At 45.4% G+C, this 23,595-nt stretch overlaps 1 long non-coding RNA gene across 2 annotated transcripts in view; it reads left to right on the top strand.

Annotated features, from left to right (window-relative positions):
* Positions 1-23,595, top strand: part of LOC142830410 (uncharacterized) — a 51,061-nt gene that overhangs the window by 14,942 nt on the left and 12,524 nt on the right. Inside the window, exons 2-3 of one of the 2 annotated variants that reach the window (XR_012905627.1) lie at positions 3,668-3,818; positions 7,212-9,070. The exons of the other annotated variant lie outside the window; for it this stretch is intronic. This is a non-coding gene — a long non-coding RNA (uncharacterized LOC142830410). Of the gene's footprint in view, positions 1-3,667; positions 3,819-7,211; positions 9,071-23,595 lie in introns of those variants that run through there. 2 annotated transcript variants of the gene reach the window in all.

Genomic DNA, 23,595 nt, shown 5'->3' with positions numbered 1-23,595 from the left:
ATCACTTGCTACAGCCTCAGCTGGTGGTACTCCTGTGTACCTGGGGACTTGTGTGGTCCTGCTAGAAAATGAATGCTCAGTTAATTGTTCTGAGAGCTCCTCTTACGTTTCAACCCCATACTGCCAAGTGGGCAGGTGCAGTCAATGACGAGAAGCAGTCTTAAACTATTTTTAGGAATCCTAGTGAGACAATAACAAGCTGAGCGAGTCTTGCAAATGCACAGGCCAATGCAGCAATTTGATGCCAAATTCCGAGGCTTCTAAACCCAACATAAAACTGAATCCAGCATCTCAACTGTCATCCTCCTGAGGGCTCTTTGACTAACTGCTTAGGTCATGATTTCAGGAACATTCCCTGGGGTACTTACAGCAGCTGCCACAGTGCAAATGCTGATCTGCATGTGCATCTCAGCTGGTCATCCCACAAGTATGCAGTCTTTGCTCTGGAGCCCCTTTGCCTCTTCTCTTCACCTAAAATAAAAACTGCTGATAGGGAGAGCCCTGCAAATCCATGAATATCTTCTTTATATCCACAGCGTGTATCCATAGCTGTGGACATCCATGTTCATTTTTGCAGATATGGATGTGGATACAAATGTTGTATCTGGACTGGGTTCTACTGACAGGAGCCTAGTGAAGAGGGTGGGGGAAGTTGGATATGGCCAAAGGGCTGTCAAGAGCTCCTGTTCATCCTTCTCTCTGCCTATTCCAAAACTGGAGCCTGTTTTTCCTTCTGTTATTTGCTCCCTGCCAGTCATTCAGTATTGCTTTGGCTGGAGAAAAAGGGAGGACCAACAGGCTGCAAGAGCAAGCAACTGTTTCTTCTTCAAGGCAACACTTTGTGCTGATACAAAGGACTCCACTCCACTGTCAAACGCTGACTGTGCAGTACTCCTCAGAGGAATAAGTCAGAGCCCTACAAGGGGCTTACAGTCATATTTGACTGCCAATTTAAAAATTCAGTAATAGTGGCAGCTGCTGGTGGATGAAAGTTGTTCCACTTTTGTCTTCAACTGTGCTACAGTGTAGCTTTCTCTGAAACTGATTCCAGTTCTACATCCAAGGCCAGTTAGATAGAACTGCAGGGTCTAAAAGTATCAATGAGACAATGGTGTAAAGAGGAGGGATTTAGGTTTATGATGAACATTTTGGGCAATAAAGGAACCTACACAGGAAAGATGGGCTCCATGTAAACCAAAAGGAAACCAGATTGCTGGCATGTAAAATTAAAAAGATCAGAGGAGTTTTTAACTACATGCTGGGGAAAAGCCAACATCTATGGAGGAGTACATGGTTCACTCAGCCATTCCACATCAAGGATTTATGTAAGGGTTAGCCTATATCGTAGCAAAGAGGAGAGGATAGAAGTTGATAAAATATAAGTAGGAACTGAAGAGAAATAGTCAAATGAAAGAGAGAGTCCCATTCAATTATATCACATGAAAGCAGACAGGTAAGTAAGTGTTTATGTACAAATGCCAGAAGTATAAATACTAAAGGGGAATTTGAGTTCTTGGTATTAGATGAGGATGCTGATATACTAGTGTAAGCCAGCTGCTTGAGTCCTGGGTCCCTGGCCTGTGCTCAGGCTTGTAAGTATTGATCTAGTAGCTCCAGCCAAACTGAGGACCCTAAGATCAGGGTAGGCAGCGATACGACCACTGTCCCACAGCCAATAAGCCCAGGCCCTGGTTCAGGGTGGGCAGTCCAACAAATTCAGTTCCAGTTATTAAGGCCCAGGCCCTGGTTCAGGGCAGTGCAGGCAAACAAAAACAGGTCCCCAGGCATGAGTGGGGAGGGGGAAGACTGCCACCTGGGATGTGTGGTGGGGGGATACCCTAACAGTGGCAGCCCTGGGGTCAGTGTGGATCCAGCCTGCAACACGCTGACATATTCTGCAATGTTATAAGATCAGCCTGACAGTCGCTGGCTTCCCCTGGGCCACTTCCTAACTCCCCCACCGCATCTACCTGGTTCCATGCTGGCTGCTGATCCTTGGGGTTGTGGTAGTCTGAACCCTTTTGCAGGGTATAGATGGTCTCCTCTTCAGAGGAAGGGCCTGGCAGTACAGGCCAGCCCTCAGCCTCTGCAAGGTGCTCCGGGACCTCCTGGGTTGGGAGCTCAGGACAGACCACTGCTTCCTCCAGCAGCTGAGACCTTACTAAGCTCCTGGGCTGGGCTTTTATCTCCCTGCCCCAGCCCTTGGCTTCCATGGAGTTAAAGAGGCAGGACCCAGCTAGGCCACCCAGGCTCAGAAAGGGGTCATCCCCTTGGGGTCAGTGAGCAGTCACCCCTGCTCACTACAACTAGACATCACAGAAACATGGTGGAATGATGACAATCAATGGTACAAAATATACAGGAATGACAGAATAGGTTGTGCTGAGTAAGGAGTGATAGTATATGTGAAAGAAAGCGTGGAGTCAAAAACAGAGAAAATCTTCAATGAATTAAACTGTATCATAAATTTCTAGGGATAGAAATTCCATGCTTAAATAATAAGAGCATAGCAGTAGGAACATACTACCATCCACTAGGGATGTTAGTTACTGTGTCATTGAATAATCTTGTAACTACACAAAATATTATCAGTTACACGATTATTCGATAGTCCCAGTGGCCTGACAGCCAGTGCGCTCCTGGCCTCACATCGGGGGAGCCACCTGCCACTCTGTGCTACTGCCTCTGTGTCAGAGTAGCAGGTGGGAGCTGGTCGTGAGGGGAGCCAGAGAGGGGCTGCTTCATGGCAGCGGCCCCTGTCCACAGGGGGCCTGATCTCCCCTCAGTCAGGGGCTGTGCCTGTATTTCATAGAACACCTTCCCTGCCCCCCTTCCCCCATGCCACTGCGGATGGGGAGGAAGGTGGTTCCATGGAGCCAGCACTCGTGGAGAATAGGGATGTTAAATTTAGATTAATCAGCTAATTGAGTAGTCGATGGAATTTACATCAACTACTCGATTAGTCGATAAATGGGAGTGCTTGCTGTCACACGGCTCTTGTACATTTCAAAGGCAGAGGCGCAGCAGGTGGTGGTGAGGGGGGAGAAACGACTTTTAAGCCAGCTATCCTCAGCACCAGCTCCTGCTCCCCCTGCTTGGTGCCTCTGATATAGAGGCAGCAGCTGGGGGAAGTGATTAGTCGAGAAGTGACTCGACTACCCAATAAACCTAGGCTTATTGGGTATTTGACTAGTCACTTACATCCTTAGTGGAGAACAGCCTTAAAAGCCAGCTCCCCACATGTATCGGCCCCCACCTGCACTGGTGCCTCTGGTACAGAGGCAGCAGCGCGGGGGAGGAGGTGGGAGAAGAAGCAGCTCCACAGGAGCCGGCTTGAAAGCTGGCTTACAGCATGTACTGGCCCCACCTGCCCCTCCTACCATCCATGCTAAGGCGGCTGCGTGGGATCTGGTGCTTATGGGGAGCCAACTCCTGTCTTTACCCTCTTGCTGCCTCTGATACAGAGGCAACAAGGGGTGGGGAAAATGAATGTAGTTGACAGGATTAACCAATAAGCCCAGGCCCAGGGAGAATAGAAAGGATACAAAAACAGAAAGCCCAATAAGTATGGGGTACTTCAACTATATGCATATTGTCTACACAGGATGCAGAGATAAAATTTGCTAAACCCTATTAATGACTGCTTTGTCCTTTCTCTAATGTGAAGGTTGTGGTGGAGGGACAACCAAAACAGAGGGCACAGATGACCACTGTTGTCACTGTTTAACTGTGGAGCAGCAGATGCACCCCCAGAAGAAGTGGGCAATTGAGAAGTTGTTCAGATGTCAATATCAGTTTCAGCAGAGGCTGGAGTGAGGGTGAGTGTGGTAGGGTCAGATGTGGGCAGACAGGTGGGGGGGTCTGAGTTAGACAGGAATACTTAGAGGAGCAGGAGGAGAAGGAAGGACAGAGGAGATCAGTTGGGGAGGAAGGGACTGACATACATTGTCACAAGTGACAACATAGGTTGTACCTCCCCTAACTGGGACTCTCTGGCCAGCAATATCCATGAACTGGTAGGACCAGGGACATTCCTGGACCACAAAGTCCAGGTATAGGGAGGTCAGGTCATAGGACAGGTGCATGACGGGGGGAGGAAGGGGCAGCGACTCACCTAGGAGCCCCAAATGGGGGGGGGGCGGGGATGCAGAAGGGCATGCAGCACAGTAGAGAGTTCTTCTCCCTGTGCTGAGGGGGCAATAGGGGTCGGCAGCAGCCACTGAACTCCAGCCCTGGCTGCAGCTGTGGAGCTCCAGCCACAGAGCTCAGGTCCAGCAGCAGCAGGTAGGGAGTGCAGCCTGGGGAACCATGGCCAGGCAGGCAGCAGCAGGGCCAGGCTGGAGTCCTAGCCAGGGGCAGCAGGACAGCAGGGGCCAGCTTGGGAGGGACCTCCCCCGGTCTGACAAATCCCCTCATTCGGAACCGGTTAGGTCCCGAGGGTGCTGGACGGGGGAGGTCCAACCTGTAGGATGATCATGAGAGGTGAAGCAGACTGGTGCTGGTAGGTGGCAGTGCTTTGAGTGGCTGCTGGTGGAGGAATAAGCAACATTTTGGTTTGAATTGATTCTGTAGTAGGGGAATGGTGAAAAGGCTGTGCAAAACATGCTCATGTGTTTGGGTCCAAGTCCGTGCACTGATGAGTTGGGAAGAACACCAGACACCTGGCACTGCGTGGCCATTGGCATGCTGGTCCGTGCTGTTTTTGCAGTCTGGCTGTCCTGCCAAACATGCAAACTGGCCTCTAACCCCACACAGCCTGTCACAGCTCATTGGATTTATCCAAATACTCCAGCACAGCCTTGAGCTGTCCAGCATGTTCCATCTTATCCGGGAGAGTCCCTGTACCACGCTGTCATTCTGTTTTGCCATGGCCTCCCCAAAACTCTCTCAATTATAATGGGTGGTGGGCAAAACTTCATGAGCCCTGCTGGAGCAACTGATGTCTCTCCAGGTCTCTGAGTTACCAAGTTTGTTTGTGGGTCATTTAGCGTTATGCTATAAACCAAATATTACATATGGCCCCCATCTGTGACCACAGGAGATAGAAGGTTATGACAGATGCTCTGAGGTACGCACCCACATTGCAGCTAGAGAGGTTGGCGACCAGGGCAAACAGGCTCATGCTTGTGCAGGCCCAAACAGATTGTATCCATGTGGTGCTGTTAAAAGCAGGGTTTTTTGGTCACTATCCATGGGGTCTCCAGTGGCACCACATCTGAGTTGCTAACCTCCAAGGAAATCTCCGAAAGTATCGATATCCTCTCTTATTCCAAACTCCTCACCTGGAACAGGCGGATGAGAGGAGAAACTTGTTCGATCCCAAACAGGAAGCCTGCAGCACAGCAGTGAACTGAACCTGGTTCTCCCAAGTACCAGTCTAGTGCCCTAGCCATTCCTTCATATTGCAAGGGAATAGTTAAATCCAGTTTTCATTGCTATTTGAAAACATGACAAGTTGTTTTAATTAGCTTGAGATTTTCAGAGAATGTAGACACAGTATGGTCATCCCATGAAATAATGTACACTGCCCATCTGGACACTGGCTTGACTGTCAGAACATTTTTTTGAAATAATAAATGTTGGGTTGTTTTTATTTCCCCTTGGTGTTTGTGCCTGTAGGTTTTGTTTTTGCAAGCTTTACTTCCCAGCCCCAAAGGCTAGACACTTACTTCTTAAAAACCTGAAATTGAGTTTCTAATATATTTTTCTGGACTCCAGCAACTGAGGCTTTAAGAAAAACACCAAATATTGTGAGACTCATAATAAAAATACTAGAATTGGCAACACTGCGTTCCATTAATTGTAATGCAAAAGATCTAAATCTCTATCTTTGAAATCTTCAATTCAGTTATTAATTATTATTATTATTGTTGTTTCATTAAGTCTACGTTTTGGGTCCAAGTTGCTTTACATTTTCCCAGTCAAATTTGCATATGGCATAGAGGGGTTTGTTTGGCTGAAGACTCAGTTTTCTAATTATATTTCTTTCAGTTCCTCTAATTATATTTCTGACAATGTGGTAAGCCACTGGGCTGCTCTCAAGGGTTCTGTTCTGAATTCCATGCAGGCCTGACAATGGAGGGAGGGGAGTGGAGGGCAGTTGCCCCGGGGACCAGAAATCCAAAAGAGGCCAAAGCTCCCAGCCACCACCACTGCTACTGCAGCAGCAGCAGCCTATAAGAGCCCCAGGCCTTTTAAATTGCCAAAGTGCTCAGAGAGTTATGGCACAGAGTTTATGGTGGGTACAGCAATATAGGCACTGTTATGTATCTGAGGCTACAGCTACATTACAAGCTTCTTGCGCAAGAACTTTTTGCGGAAGAGATCTTCCACAAAGAGTTCTTGCGCAAGAGAATGTCCATTAGAGCACCTGTGCTTTTTCCGATAGGAGTTTCTTGCGCAAGAAACCCCTGTTGTCCGTCCACACATGCCTTTTTGTTTAAGAGCTCTTGCTCAAAAAGGCTTATTCCTCATAAAAAGAGGAATAACTCTTGCACAAAAGCCCGGTCTTCTGATGATCTACTGTACTTTTTCTTGCACAAAAACGTGCTTGTAGTGTGGCTGCTCTATGAGTTTTTGCACAAAACTTCAGTGTAGACATAGCCTGAATGTGTTGGTGATAGCAGCACAATCTCCTTACACTCCTCACTGCCGTTGCCAGTGATGAGTAGGCAATGATGTGGCGGAGAGTGAAGGTGCAGTTACTTACCATCACTAATATCAGAATCACAGTAAAATGGGTAAGAGATTCAGACTCTTAGTGCATAAAATTCTAACTTTTCCAAGTACTCTCTATCCAACATACATGCAAAACAAACAGCCCGCACATGTCATTTAGAGACTTGGTTTTGTTTATGATAAAGAACAAACTTCACAGAGATGATTATCTGGACATGTCTGGGGGTTTCCTGTGTTTTGAAGCTGGTATTCTTGAGCCAGATTTGTGAAAAGAAGAAATTCATGTCTAGAGATTATGCTAACACACTGCACTGGATGTTGCAGCCATTTGATCAGTCAATTAGTATATGTAATTACTTGTCCATCCTGTTCCAGGTCTGGCCTTTTAAGCATAGGGAGACATTTAAGTTGGAATACTCATAGTAGTGTTTTATTATTAGACTATTAATGCCATTAGTTTATTGATATCTTTGTTACATTTAAAGAAAAAAATCAACATTTAAAGTCTCACTTTTTCTCATATTTCTCCACAGGGCAATGACTATGTCTTCCTTTGGATCAGGGTTCTGACAGCAACCTCTGGGCATTACTTGACTAAATATAAAACAAAATATATTTGAAAACAAATTATTCTTCTTATACAACAGATGTTTTTAGCTAGGTATGGTGCAGGTGAAGGGAAGTTGAGAAGAGGAAGAAAAGCAAATGGTTAGGGATTTTACAGCAATGGGACATTCCCCTCCAACTCACATATGATACAATTTGGCATAATCTGAAAGCGAATCACAAAACTGTTGCAACAGTTCCTGTAAATTGCACAGCTTTGTAGGCTGAGTCTTGCTGAGCCCCATCCTTTCGGTCAGAAGCACTGAGCCAGCATTAGGCGTTAGCAAACTAAGCAATTGTTTAATGTCCCAAGCAGGTCATTAGGCGTTAGCAAACTAAGCAATTGTTTAATGTCCCCGCCCCCCTACCTTAATATGCATTGTGCGGTGGCCTCCAAAACATTCCTGCTTAGTGGCCCCCATGGGCAAGCACTGGCAAGGCAAATCAGAATCTAGCCTTCTGTGCACTCTGTTCATGTGCAGAGTTCACATCCCACAGTTCTCTCAAAGTTCATGGAAACTACTTTAATCTGAAAAAAACAAATAGTTCTGCAGCACCTTAGAGACTAACAAAAAATGTTGATCTCTAAAGTGCTGCAGAACTAGTAGTTCCTTTTTTTTAAGTTATAGACTAACACGGGTAACCCTCAGGTACCTTAAACTGGTTAATTTAAGGAGGAGAGGAACCCTGAAATTGGAGTTTAGCCCTTCTCCATGCTAACTCAAAATAGTAGGGAGAGAGGTCTAATCCTAACAGAAATACGTATTTTAGATTTCATGTCTATACAGGCCGTCCTCACTATAAGTCCAAGATACATTCCAAAAAACTTGAACTTACAGCAAAACAACTTAAAGCGAGGAATTTTTTTCCTGTGGCTCACTTCTACGTAAGCAAATTAGGGGGAGTGTTTTGCACGACATAGTGGGGAATGGGAGGACTTATAACGCATCTGTTCCTACAAACATCAATGACTTTAGTGTGGAACAAATGTATACCAGAACAACTTATAGTGGAGACGCTCTGTACTCCCATTCTATCTGAACAATGGCCCAATACGACCAGATGTTGAGCCATCAACTCCTGCTGAAATCAATGGAAGTGAAGAGCTCAGTAACTCATGTAATCAAGTACCATATGAATCTTAATAGGGTTACATGATCAATCCAAGTGTATTAATCCATTAGGGTACGTCTACACTACAACGTTAATTCGAACTAACTTAGTTCGAATTAGTTAATTCGAACTAAGCTAATTCGAACTAACGGATCCAGACTAAAAAACTAGTTCGAATTAGCATTTTGCTAATTCGAACTAGCATGTCCACATTAAGTGGACCCTGAACCAGGCTTAAGGATGGCCGGAAGCAGTGCCGGCAGGACATCAGAGGAGGACTTAGAGCGTGGAGATGTTGTCTCAGACTAGCCGAGGGCTGTGCTTAAAGGGTCCCAACCCCCACCCCGGACAGACAGTTCTCAGGGGTGCCCCGCTTGCAAAGAAGTCCTGGCTTGGATTGCCCGGAGTACCCACACTGGGCACATCACAACACTCGGCCATCAGACCAGCTGCACTTGCCGCAGGCTGCCATCTGGGGAGAGGGGGCAATTGGGGGGCTGCAGGAGAGCTTCCACCCCCAGAAGCCCGCAGAGCCAGCCCAGTCCTCCCCATCGGGGGCGCGTACCCCATTCCTCCCTCACCTCCTTCCATTTACCCTTCCCTAGCCCCTCTTCTTGATGTACAAAGTAAAGGACAATTGTGTTCAAAAATGGAATCTGTCTTTATTGAACAAAACTGGGGGAGACTGGGAAAAGGAGGTGGGAGGGGGAAGAGAGAGGTTGGGAGAGGGGAGGGCAACTAAAATGATCAAGGGTTGGGAATAGGTCCCATATGAAAAGAGGCTAAAGAGACTGGGACTTTTCAGCTTAGAAAAGAGGAGACGGAGGGGGGACAGGATAGAGGTCTCTAAAAGCAGGAGTTGGGTGGAGAGAGTGCATACAGAAAAGTTCTTCATTAGTTCCCATAAAGAAGGACTAGAGGACACCAAAGGAAAGGAATGAGTAGCAGGCTTCAAACTAGTAACAGAAAGTTGTTCTTCACAAAGCAAAGAGTCAGCCTGTGGAACTCCTTGCTGCAGGAGGCTGTGAAGGCTAGAACTAGAACAGAGTTTAAAGGGAAGTGAGATCAAGTCATGGAGGTTGGGTCCATGGAGTGCTATTAGCCAGGGGGTAGGAGTGGTGTCCCTGCCCAAGGTTTGTGGAAGGCTGGAGAGGGATGGCACAAGACAAATGGCTTGGTCACTGTCTTCGGTCCATCCCCTCCAGGGTCCCTAGGGTTGGCCGCTGTCGGCAGACAGGTTACTGGGCTAGATGGACCTTTGGTCTGACCCAGGACGGCCATTGTAAGCTCAGGGCTCAGGGTTGGGGGTCTCAGTGGACCACCTTGATTTTCATGCACACCTGCTCCTGGGTGGCCAGGCTGGCAGCTCTCCTGCCCTAGACGGCCACTTTCCTGTGCCTAGTGCGGAGATCGTGGATGAGGTCCACGATGTCTGCACTAGCCCAGGCAGGTGCCCGCCTCTTGCAGTCCCGGGCAAGCTCCCGGGAGCCGCCAGACTGGTCCCGGGAAGAGGGGGAGGGCTGGGGGGCATCGGGTGGGTGGCTCGATCTGTGCCAGGTGCAGGGTCTGCTGGCTGGCTGCTGGCAGGCTTGCACCTGGCATGGGCACCGTAGCCAGCCCGTGCCCCTTTAAGGGGTCCGGGGCCGAGAAGGGGGCAGAAGAGTTTCCCTGGTGTTGGCCAGAGTGGCCACCAGGGAAAGCTGGGGAGGGCTAGCCTCCCACTAGTTCGAATTAAGGGGCTACACACCCCTTAATTCGAACTAGCTAGTTCGAACTAGGCTTAATCCTCGTGGAATGAGGATTACCTAGTTCGAACTAAGCGCTCTGTTAGTTCGAATTAAATTCGAACTAACGGAGCGCTAGTGTAGCGCCTATGAAAGTTAGTTCGAACTAACTTTGTAGTGTAGACATACCCTTAGTGAATGCTAACCCGCCAGCCAGGAGAAAGTAGAGAGGCAAATGTAACTATGTTTCTGGAATTTGCTTTCTTGCCAACAAAAAGTGAGTTCCCTCTGCCAGTTTAAATCTGCAGTCTAACTTATCCCTGAGTACCATCTCTGCACTTCAATTGTCTGGGACTGGCCAATGGGAAATGGAGGGGCAGTGCCCATAGGTTAGAGCAGCATGTGGTCCCTCCTAACCCCCTACTAGACACTGGATCTGTTGGCTGCATCCAGGGTGCAGCATGAAGCCAGGAGGGGCAAGGAGCCTGCCTTAGCCTCACTGCACAACTGACCAGCAGACACCCAAGGAACCCCTTGTCCCAATGATGAGTCCTAACTCCCTGACCCCCACCTAACCCAGGGCCCCTCCTACACTCCAAATCCTTCATTCCAGGCCCCCTGCCCAGAGCCCTCACCCTCTGCATGCCAACCTTTTTTCCCCAGTCCAGAGCCCCTTCCCAAACCTTGAACCCCTCATTCTGAGGCTCTCAGAGCCCTCTTCCCCTCCTGCACCCCAATCCTCTACTCCATCCCAAAGTCCTCTCCCGCACCATGAGCCCATCATTTCTGCCCTCACCCCAGAGCCTGCACCCACATTTAGAGCCCTCAACCTCTCCCGCATTCCAGTTTCCTGTGCCAGCCCAGTGAAAGTGAGTGAGGGTGGGGGTAACAGCAAGCCACCAAGGGAGGGAGAATGTATTGAGCAGGGGCCATGGTCTCTGGCAGAGGGCATAGCCTAGGAAAAGGGGTAGGGTGAGGGTATTCGGTTCTGTGCTATTAGAAAGTTGGCAATCCTAACTGCAACCCCTATGATTGCTTACTGGGATGAAGGGCCAGTTTCTGCCATCCTGAGGTGTGTCAGATAGATCCTCCCTGTGCAGATCATCTCTATCCCCTCACAGAATGGGGACTAGGCCATCCCCACAACACCGTCCCCCTTTCAAGAGCTCGCAGAATCCTCTCTGATCCAAGTCCTTGTTGGAGAGAAGCATAGCCTGGGCAGGGCTGAGTCGAGCCGAGAGGTGATGTTTACAAACTAACTCCCCTTGAGCTCTGCAGAACTTGTCCAGAGAAGTAACAGCCCCCAGCTCAAGCCCTATTAGTTTTTCTGGGCACCCTGGACACGATTCCTAATCCAATGCAGTCATGTTGCCACAGTGTGGGATGCATACGGCTGGAGCAATTGTGGGGTCACAAGACCTCTGTTCAGATGGCTGTCTGTGCTGTGGATTTCCAGTGATCCACCAAAGTTGAAGGCAGACGTCTCATGCCCTTTACAATGGGATGTTGGGGAAAAGGTGCCAGAGGCAAACCCCACAAACCAACAAGAAAGTTTAGGGTGGGAATTACAAGAGACTTTTGATGGAGTCTCTCTCTCCCCCAGGGCAACAGGTTGGCTCAAAGATTTTTGAAGAAAGGAGACTTGTTTTATAATTAAGATTCAATGCCTTACACTGCATACATTCAGTAGGACACGGCCCACAGCACTTAAGATGGCTGTAACTTGACAGCACATAATCTAAATGGCACAGTGGAAATCAAGATATATTTGCTGTACTGGTTCACCACATAAATAGCACAAACCTCTTTTGCTTGAAGTGTCTGTTCTGAAGAGGTGCCCAATGGTACTACCATTTAGAGTGAAGAATCTATATAAACATGATCCCATAAAGCAGGTATCCAGGAGTTTTTATGCTGCATATTTTTTTAAAACTGTAAGAAACTTAGCAGATCAGCCAAAGCATTATTAAAATTTGTAACAATTACTAAAACATAATATATTTTTAAAATGAGTATCAGTAAAAGGTTTTCTTACTGGGGCTATTTCACTAGTATATTTTCTTGAAAAACCTAGAAAAAAAAAGTTCTATCTGAAGGAAAAGAAAGTGGAATTTGACAGACTACTCTTTGTTTCTAGATCAGAATGAGAAACAGGATATTTTGGTATATGAAATGCATAAAAATTCCCCCCACCTTCTGTAAATTTTCATCTCACTAAAATAAAAGACTCAGTTAGGGTTACCAGATGGTTTAAAAAATACCGGACACACTTGATCTCAGATGGGGGTGGGGACCAGCGGGAGGGGAGCAGGGCTAGCCAGGAGAGGGTCGGGGGGAGTGGGTCTGGCCGGGGGGAAAACAGCTGCCAGGGAGCGGGGAGGAGTGGGAGGGAAAAGAACCGGCCAGTGGGGAGTGGGGCTGGTCTGGGCACACACTGATCCCGGGGTGCTGCCCATTCTGCGCACGATCCCGGCAGAAAGCATGGGCGAGTCTGGCCCTGGGGATTCTATCCCACCCCGGCCCCGCCCCCCTCCTCTCTACTGCATAGTTGCATACTGCCTGGCTGGTAGATATGGTCACGCAGTATGCAATTATGTACTGATACTCATGATAATAATGGAACTTACTTAAGTAGAAAATACCGGACATTTATATGTCCGGTATTTTCTCAATTTGTTTCCCGGACAGAAAGCTCAAAGTTCAAAACCGAACACGTGGCAATCCTCATCAGTAATTGCTAACCAATGCCGCTAAAACATGACATTTTTATAATTTAATTGGTCACAAATTCAAAATCCTGGACTATGGCGACCCCACCAATAGGTTCAGTGTAGTTTTTTTTCAGATGTCTGGTTTAGTTAACAGACTATTCTGTCACTTAATACTGAGTTCCTAACAAATAAAGAAAAGTAATCAGTCACACATATCTGAATGCCATTTCCATCCAAGTCTGGGTTGCTTGGTGTTTGTATCTTTCCGGTTAGAATGGAACTTTATGCCATATAATGAGAGAAGAGAAATTGCAGACAGTCTTTATTTATTGAGGAGAGACACATCAGTAGGTTCCACTAGACCTTTTATATATAGTTTGAGGATTTTATCGCAAACACCTAATATCAGCTTGCCCTTTCAATGAGTTGTCAAGTTTTCAACTCACCTCCCCTACTTCCTACCTTTTCACGTGTTATAAATATGGCCACTGGGAAGGTTTGGTGACTCCCTGATCTTTCCCTATAAGCTTTTTGCATGCACAGATTTTCAGCTATGCTAGATATGGACAGCAGAATTATGGAACTAGGCTGTCTCTTTTAATTAAAGACTCTTAGAAACCTCCTGTTACTGGTTGTTTAAAAAACCCTCCCCTGTTAGGTAAATTAAAAACTAGGGCATAGCATTAGACATTTTTCTTAACACTATCCAAGGATCTGTCAAGATTGTATTCAGCAGGAGTGGTCAATGGTCCTGCATGTTATTTGCCAACATGAGAATACTATAAAAGTTGTCCAAGTGACAATCTTTTGGAAACTGGTGGCTGACAGAACATTGAAAACCATTTTCTTTAGAAACACTCCAGCTGTTATGTAATAATTTTAGTATTTTATCCTTCCTTTTTTTAACATCTGGGGCTCTTCCATGAAAATAGAATCTTCAATGCTTAGGAATTTAGCTTCCCTTGGTTCTTTTTCCTCACTAAACAGACATGATCACATCCATAGCAAAGTACAGTAAAACTCCCATAGTCCGGCATCCAACTGTTCGGCACTCCTGATACTCGGGCATCAAAATGCCAAGCACTCCTGACCAGCTGATTAAAAAGCCTGTCACTCAGCACATGCGCTGGCTGTAACCAGATGGAGCATAAGGTGGGGGGGGGGGGGAGAAGTGGGATCAAGTTACAGTATGGAGAAGAGCGTTTTGCTTCAGTGAAGGGGAAAGGGGAGGGGAGGGGGAGGAGGATCAGGTTATAGCACCGGGGAAAGTGAAGAGGAAAGGGGAGGGGAGAGAGAGGGAGATTGTATCCTGGCCAGCTGTTAAGCCGTGCAGATGTACCGGACCTCCCGATTCTCCGGCAAATCTGATAATCCAGCACCATCTAGGTCCAAAAGGTGCTGGATTATCGGAAGTCTACTGTAATTGCAATATTACCAACATAGAACTGGGGTATGAGGGGAGAAATAGAGCTAGTCCAACATGTCTCAGAGAGGTAGCCCTGTTAGTCTGTAACTATATATATAAAAAAAAAACCTTAAAAAAATGAGTGGTCCTAACACCTTAGGGTATGTCTACACTACCCTCCTATTTCGAAATAGGACGGAAATGTAGGCATACCGCACTTGCAAATGAAGCCCGGGATTTGAATTTCCCGGGCTTCATTTGCATAAGCCGGGCGCCGCCATTTTTAAATCCCGGCTGGTCCGAACCCCGTGCCGCGCGGCTACACGTGGCACGAACTAGGTAGTTCAAACTAGGCTTCCTAGTTTGAACTACCGTTACTCCTCGTGGAGTAACTACCATTACTCCATCGTGGAATGAGGAGTAACGGTAGTTCGAACTAGGAAGCCTAGTTCGAACTACCTAGTTCGTGCCGCGTGTAGCCGCGCGGCACGGGGTTCGAACCAGCCGGGATTTTAAAATGGCGGCGCCCGGCTTATGCAAATGGAGCCCGGGAAATTCAAATCCCGGGCTTCATTTGCAAGTGCAGTATGCCTACATTACCCTCCTATTTCGAAATAGGACGGTAGTGTAGACATACCCTTAGAGACTAACTATATTTTTCTGTTAAGTCTCCAAGGCCAGGTTTACACTAGGGGATAAGATCAAATTAAGATAAACTATTCAATTCAAATAGCTGAAGTTGTGTAAGTTGAAGCATCTTACCTTGAATTTTAGCACCGTCCACACTGCAGGAAATCGAAGAGAGCACACACTCCCTTTGACTTCCCTTACTCCCCATAGAAGCAGGACTACCAGCATTGACGGGAGTGCTCTCTTAGTTGGAATTAGCATGTCTTCACTAGACCCACTCATTCAAACTCCATTAGATTGACTGCATCTGCTTCGATCTTATCTGTAGAGATCACCTAAGGTGCCACAGGACCGCTCATGGAAAACAAAAACAAAACAAAACAAAACCCTCACACCCACCAAAAGAAACCACACACGCCTTAAAAAATAACTATGTCATGAAAGTTTTTAGTTTTTAGTTGTTGTTGTGGAAATTGACAAAAATTGACTACAGCAAAAGATTTTCTGCCAGTGTTAGGGAGAAATAAGCAAGAAAAGAAAATAGCAGGGTATAAATGTGTGAGAATGGACAAGCAGAGATGAAAGGGATGGGGATATGAAGCAATTTCAGTGTCTGGACAGAACACATTTTTAGCTGCATTCACTACTGCCCTACAAGCTTAGTTGCTAATTGTGGGAGCAGTGATCCTGGAAGATTTTTAAATGCTATCAGTAGACTTCCTTCACAAACTGTGGGAGAAAGTAAAACAAACAAACAAACAATGCTATCTTTCTATTTCATTGTCTGGAGGAACATGTGAATGAAATCCATCAGTCATGCTAAAAGGCACTCTGGGGTGTTTGGTGATGTAACTACTACAATTTCCTTATTCCTTCCTGTTTATTTGGTTCATGCCTTCTCTGCTGCAGTCAGTCAGTAGTCCCAACTTATCTTCAGCAACCAATGGAAATCATTGGATTTAAACAAGCCAATATAGTGTCTCCTCCCTCAAAAAGTGGACTACTGGTCAAAGGAAAGAAGAAAACCTCAGTAATTACTTAGTTACAGCTATATGCCCTTTTTCTAACATGGTAATTTACAGTGGACTGTCTGTGGTATGGCTACACTGCAGAGTTTTTTCCCGAAAAAACTTCACTTATGTCCACACTGCAATCACGTTCTTTCAAACAAAAACAAAACAAAACAAACAAAAACCAGACAAAACAGTTTTTCCATCATTGGTAAACCTATTTCTATGATGAAGAAGCCTTTTCCCGAAAGAGCTCTTTTGTAAAAAGGCATGTTTGGGCGGAGAAGAGGGAATTCTTTCGAAAGAAGAGGAAAAAGGAAAAAGCACAAGTCCTGGTGGCCACTCCATCCATAGTAATCACAGCTTAAATGCGAGACAGTGTCCATTCAATGTGGACACTATCTGTTGAAAAAGCAGATCACTTTTTCGATACTCTTTTGCTGTATAGACACTCCCTTTCAGAAGAAGCTTTTTCGGAAGAGGACCATCTGGTGTGTGTGTGTGTGTGTGTGTGTGTGTGTGTGTGTGTGTGTGTGTGTGTGTGTGTGTGTGTGTGTGTGTGTGTGTGTGTGTGTGTGTGTGAAAAAATAAAGCTGTTTCTTTGATCCTGGCCTTACTCTTCAGTACTTGTGAACTGGTGGATGTGATCTTGGAGAACATGAAGCCATAATGTAGGTCCCTTTTTACGAAATCAACTTTAGGAAATGCCTTAATTAAAACTGATTAACACCTACTTTTAACTTATAATTAGCATTGCAAAAGTAATTTTCATTATACTACAGTTCCTATCACACATGAGGTGCTGTCAGACTAGTTTTGTCAAACGAAATACAGGCAAACTTATCTAAACGGGTATGGAGATGTTTCTGAAATTCAGAGGGAAATTTTTTAAAGAAAGGAATTCCAATTTGGGGGATACTTTTGAATACAAGTATTTTTAATTTCAAATAAGTAGAATTGTATTTTACATATTTTTTGGTGAGAGGTTGTCTCGCCTAAATAAACATTATTCCATGATTATTGAATAAAGAAAGTTTACTATATTTCAGTACTATTGGCATATTTCCTTTGAATACATTGGTTTGCTCACACAGTTTCAAATCATTCTCATGATGGCTCAGGCAACGACCACACTAGTTCGGCTTTCAGAATGAAAGTCTTAGGAGCAGCATAGCAAATTCAGTACCACTTTTGATTTATATGCATGGAGTTATTTTTAATTGTATAAACCCCTTTCATTGGAGAAATGTGCAAGTATTACAACCTCAAACATAGGCCTTAATCTTGTGGAGTGAGAGTAGCTAGTGGAAGGGACGGAGTGATCACATGTTCAAGACATTTATTGAATTTCAAGATATATACTAAGAAAGTAGCAGTTAGAGGAAAAAATGACACCACATCCTCAAAATTACAAGGCATTTCCAACTACAGCATCTTAGAATCCTGAACAAGGCTGATCTTAGTCAAGTATCCTATTAATTTTTTAGCAGCTTTCTTTTCTTTTGGCAAATATTTTAGTATCTCCTGACCATCTAACAGACTCCTAATGCTGCTCTGTCACTGACCAACATTCTCTTCTTAAAAGTATATTAATTTGGTTGCTTTTAATAGGTTTTAACTAATAAGTATCTCTAGATAAGGACTGTGGGGAAACAAGGTTAGAGTAGGAGAAGGAGTAAGTCAGTTAAATCACTAATGGGTGTATTATCCTGAGAGAGCTATGAAAGTCTGTTTATTCATGAGTTCTTTAGAAGAAGTGCAGTGAGAAATGGGATGAGAACTCACCTGTTTTGTGAAAAATAATAAAGATTAGGTGTATTTTAAGGGCAAAATAGGATCTAAAACAACATCACTGAGGGTTAAGGAACATTTTGAAAGAGGCGAAAAGAGTCTCATGAAGGGAAATGGAGGTTGTTCATGTGGCTTCTGACCTTAAACCTATTTTTTTTAATTGCACACGAAGGACCCTGGCTTCCAAGACTCTCATGGTCAAATTCAGAGTTGACATACGTGGTAAAAGAATTCATCACAAGAAGACAAGGCAGTCTGAGCTGGTTTAACTTTATGTTGAGTGATCCAAAGAAGTTGCAAGTTATTGTTTGAGTTCAATTCATGGAATTCATGGAGTTATTTTGGACTGGATTTGAGTCTGTATAAACAATTACTTTAACTTATCCCTACCAGTGTCAAGTACAGAATCTTTCTTGCAAAAATATTGATCATCTGTTCAGTATTGTTTTGGCCTGCAGAATTATTTTGGAAGGGAAAAATCACTCTGTGATTGTTGAAACTAGGTGTGTGCCAGCTGCAGTATTATAGCTGCAGCACTCAGCTGGGTGAAGAAGAGAACACATTAGTGGATAGAATAAATATACAATGCCACTGCCTGAGCTATATGTTTCTTGTAGACCAAAGAATTCAGTCTCTGGAGCTATCTGGCACATTTCATCAATACTAAATCCACTTTCAAAAAGTTCCATCCCTTTGGCAATGTGTTTTTTTTAAGTGTCCTGGCTTGTTCTAACTTCTAGTCTCCTTGGCGTCTAGGCATGGGTACAAGGACAGGGTGCTGGATTGTCAGTACTGCAGTCTGAATCTAGCAATTGGATGTCATGTCTCTGTTCTGCCTATGTAAGCTTCTCCCTGCCCTTGTAGATCAAAACTTTTAGTGCTTAGTGGATAGTTGGTTTCTATTGCCATACCTTGGCTGGCCAACAACTTATGATAGCCCATCTTGTGATGGGAAAACTTCCCCAATGAGAACTGGACTATCATACTCATTTCACATAGATAGAAAAGCCAACAGATGCTGGCATTTTTCATTTGCAACGACCCTGAGCTGAATTAATACCAATATTTCAGAGGCGTTTTAAGTCTTTTGTAATCACTTTGGTGATCCCATTAAGCATCAGCCTCTTCTTTTTGTCTGTTTGTCCACATACTGTAAACAGGCTTCACAGAGGTACAAGGGCTGTGTCTACATTGGCATCCCTTTCCGTAAAAGGGATGCTAACGAGACACTTCGGAATTGCAAATCCGCGGGGGATTTAAATATCCCCCGCGGCATTTGCATTTACATGGCTGCCGCTTTTTTCCGGCTCGGGGTTTTTGCCAGAGAAAAGCGCCAGCGTAGACGCGATTTTCCGGAAAATAAGCCATTTCAGGAGGATCCCTTATTCCTACTTTTAAGTAGGAATTCCTTGAAAGTAGGAATAAGGGATCCTCCGGAAAAGGGCTTATTTTCCGGAAAATCGCGTCTACACTGGCGCTTTTCTCTGGCAAAAACCCCGAGCCAGAAAAAAGCGGCAGCCATGTAAATGCAAATGCCGTGGGGGATATTTAAATCCCCCACGGATTTGCAATTCCGAAGTGTCTCATTAGCATCCCTTTTCTGGAAAGGGATGCCAATGTAGACACAGCCAAGCTGTTTTTAACTCGTGCCTCTTGTTCTCTGCAACAACACTCAAGAGCAGTGCTCTCTAACCTTTCTAAACACAAGATGAATGCTTAAAGTGCAACGTAAGATCTACCTCAAACCCAAATACCTTTCCCCACTTCCTTCCCGTCCCTTCTTTGAGGCCCTGCCCCTGTTCCATCCCTTCTCCGAGGTCTCATCCTGGTCATTCCATCAGCCTGGTGAAAGTGAGCAAGGATGGGGGAGGTAGGGGTTGGGGTGCAGGCTCTGGAGTGTGGGAAGAGCTTTGGGTTTAGCCCAGGGTGGGGTACTGGTGTCCAGGAAGGGTTTTAGGGTGCAAGCTTTGGGAAGGAGTTTGGGTGTAGGGGGACTCACATCTGGGGCAGGCAGTTGTGTGCAGAGGGAGGCTAAGGTCTGGGACAGGAGTTGAGGAAGCAGGCTCTGGCTGGGCACTGTTTAACTAAGTTGGCTTCTGGGTGGTGGAGCAGTGGAGTTAAGGGAAGCTTACTCCTGCTCTGGCCCTGCACTACTCCTGAAAGCAGCTGGCATGTACAGGAATGGCTCCATGGTGTCATATGCTGCCCCTCATCTACAGGCACTGAGCCCACAGCTTCTACTGGCCATGGTTTCCCATTACTTATCAATGAGAGCTGCAGGAGTGGTGTCTGCAGGCAAGGACAGCATGTGGAGACCCCCTGCTCTGCTTTTCTCAGGAGCTGCGGGGTCACACACAGGAGCAGCAGTTACTATCGGGATAATTACTCCAGTCACGGCAGGGTAGGCATTTTAGAACTCACTACTCAAAGAATTACATTTAAGCGTAAGAGAGAAATGAAAATTATGAAATGCACAGACCAGTCAAAAACCAAAAACAACCCACTCTGCAAGCACCCCTCCTCCCAACGTATGTGTTGGGTCAGGAGATGAGAGTGAAGGACAATGTGTAGTTGTGAGAATGACAGACAGACACACAGTATGTCAGTGACAGAGATTTGCATTGCTAAACTCCCTTCATCCCCCTTGCTCTGTGTGGAGATAGTGGGGGAGGAGGGGGATGTCAGGGGGATGTCAGACCCTGACATCAGCGCCTCCCCCTCTTCTCCTTCCCACATCCTGCACAGCAATCAGGAAGCTCCCAGTGGGGCAGCTCCAAGGCAGGGGGCAGGAGCAGCATGACAGTGGAGGGGCAACTGAAGTGCCAGCACTTGATAGCTTCCTGGCCAAACCAGTCAGGATCACCTGTCAGAGGCTTCAAGATCTATCGATAGATCCAATATATGGTTGGTGATCAATGCTCTAGACTTTTCCATCTTTGCTCTCTCTACTATAGGTACATTAAATGCCTACGAGTCAATTCTTCATTCAGCAAACAGTGGAACAAATGCTCGGTGACAGCCTTCTGCACATTGGCTTAATAGTTCATAAAACAAAAGGCTACTGATATAAGGTTTTCAAAAATCAGCATTTTGTTTTTAAAACTATTCTGCTTTATGATATTGGGATGGATCTTTCTGAAGCTAGGTTTCCAGGGTGATAGCGCTTTGCATGCAAGACAGTGTCTTTTATTTAAACTTTTTTAAAAGTCCTTCCTGAGTTCCTAAGTGCATGTGTTGTTTCAGTCTGTTGCAATAAGGATTGTCACTTACACCAATATCACATTAACCTCAAAGAGGCACTTAATTCGAGGCTACTTCAAATTCCCCTAAAAATTCACCAGCAGGCATAACCACAAGTAATCACAGTGAACTTGATCTTTCCACTGAATAGCAAGATGTGACAAAGTAATTTTAAAGTTTTCCCCCTAACATACAGAATGCCAGCTTTAAACATTTATAATCACAGCTCCATCCTGCCTGGGGGTGGAAGGGAGTTGCATTTCTTTATAGAAAAACAACAATTTCAGGGAAATATACTCTCAACTTTGAGACATGTCCTCCTGCCCCCACATGCACACCTCTCAATTTACACTTACTTTATTTCTCATTCACTCTCACTCCAGCACTTTTCTTACTCTGTAAACACATAGGCGTCAGCATTCTATCTAGTCCCTCTTTGCCTTTCAGTCCCTTTTCTTTCAACATCCCTGTCCTCCTTTTCTCGCCTCCTCCACAAGTGCTGGGACAGTGCTGTGATGGGCTGCGGTCACAGAAGACCGCTTGGGGATGCCTTCTGGGGTGCTGACAAAGCCATTGCCACTTGCCTTCCTGCTCTCTGGGGCTCCTCACCATCCGGTTCTGCTGGGCCAGCTCCACTAGTCTCCCCCAGACAAGGCCTTGGGCTGAGATCCCTGCCTCCCCCCGAGAAGCAGTACACACGCTGAACCTCTTCAGGTCTAAGGAGAATGCAGTTTTGGACCCAGATTCCTGGGATACCACCCCCCAGTTGGGATCAAAAGCCCCATGAATTACCTGGGTAAACCCCCGTTAGCAATGAAAGGGGAAACGTACACACTGAGTGCTCCCCCAGGTAACAATTATTTACACTGGGTTTGATAGAAAATAAAAGTGATTTTATTAAGTACAGGCAGTAGGATTTAAGTGGTAATAAGTGAGAACAGGCAGAGCAAAAAAGGTTACAAATCAAAGAAACAAAACCGCTTAGCTAATTCTACACTGAAACTACAAACTTTTCAAACTCATCCTAAAACCTCTTTTCCAGGTGCCCCTCCAAAGCAGGGCTGTCTCCCCACCCTGGGGTCTTTGGCTCCTTTTCCCAGCCAAAAGATCAAAAAACTCCTTCCTTCCTATTCTTTTTAGAGAATTCCCTTATTGAATGGGGAATCACCTGGCCACTCCCTACCAACCACTGCTAAGCCTTAAGGACAAAAGGCTATTTGCATATGGCTGCCCAGACACAGAGGCCTCCCTTGATGACTTTCATTCACGCATTTAAAAATCATGAAGTATTCCCTACTCCATATGTCTAATTTTACACATAAGAATGATACACACATCAAAATAAAGAAACAGAACCAGCAGGTCATGACATGAAGATTGATAAGTTACATGAAATAATTTGCTCAAAGCACCTTTGAGTTATGTATATTCATATCCATGGGGAGAAGGGGTCCATCACAGGTAATGAGTGCTTTCTTCACCAATATGGGCTTCTGCAAGGGATGGTCAGAACAAGCCCTTCCCTCAGCTTAGGCCCTCCTTTTCTGGAGACAGTCAAGCTCATCTGAAGAAGTGAGTTTTGCCCATGAAAGCTTATGACATATATAATTTTTTCTCTAAGCCCTGGTCTACACTAGAGAGTTATTTCAAAACAACAAATGGAGTGTCCACACTATCAAGCCCGTTATTTCAGATTAAGGGGCTGGTTATTTCAAAATAATAGCTCCTCCTTTCCACAAGGAAGAACACTTATTTCAAAATAGAAGTAACATGAATGCTCCACTGCTGCCATTTCGAAATAACTACTCCCCAGAGTCAAAGTAATTACCCCATCGTGCTTCCTGGGGCTCCAAGTCCAGGTAGTGCATCCACATTAAGGGAGCCTGCCTCGGACTAATTTTGAGACTTCCCTATAGTGTGGACACGCAATTTTGAAATTGTTATTTTGGGAGTTTTCAAAATAAGTTATTTAGAAATAATTTCCTAGTGTAGACATGCCCTAAGGTGCCACAGGACTACTCCTATTTGAAGTCTGAAGATGGTAAGAAGTGGTTATTGGTTGGGAGTAGGGGTATCCTTGTTGTACTTGGCAACTCCCGATGGCTGTGTTCAACCTGAGGTTGCACCTCATGCTGCTGCCACCAGACAGGACTATGGCGTGCTACAAGCACATCCATAAGATTATTTCTTTTTGTTCTGGAACGAAAGGTAGCAGTGCAAACCTGCTCCTGTTTCACCTTCTGAAGATGCCTGCATTTGCTTTCCCCTGTCACTGGATGGCTGCTTTCCAAGCAAATGGTTTTGGGGATTGCACAATGTAGACTCTCTCAATTCTTAAAAGAATCAGCACACACCTGCACTTCCCAATCATGCAACACGAGTGAGGAAAATCATTACCATTCACATTAGCAGCTGACTCCTCTGAGGCTGCCATGAGCTAATCATAAGCAATACAGATGCTAGAGAGCTCAAGAAACTAACCAAGGTCATTCTCTTTACAAAGAATTGCTTTGAAAGAGATAAATATTTGGGCATGTGGGAAACTGATCTAGAATTCTTAAGTTCCTTTGAATGTAGTGCTTTCTAAACCCTTGCTTCCAAACTTTATAATCGTATCAAAAGCTTTCTTGGTAAGTGCTATAAACTCATTATCTTGGTGGATGGTTAGTTTCCAGGCTTCCAGAAAA

Source organism: Pelodiscus sinensis, chromosome 8, assembly GCF_049634645.1.
Source record: "Pelodiscus sinensis isolate JC-2024 chromosome 8, ASM4963464v1, whole genome shotgun sequence".
Lineage (NCBI taxonomy): Eukaryota > Metazoa > Chordata > Testudines > Trionychidae > Pelodiscus > Pelodiscus sinensis.
The sequence above is the reverse complement of the archived record's forward strand: the minus strand, read 5'-3'. Positions and strand labels throughout refer to the sequence as shown.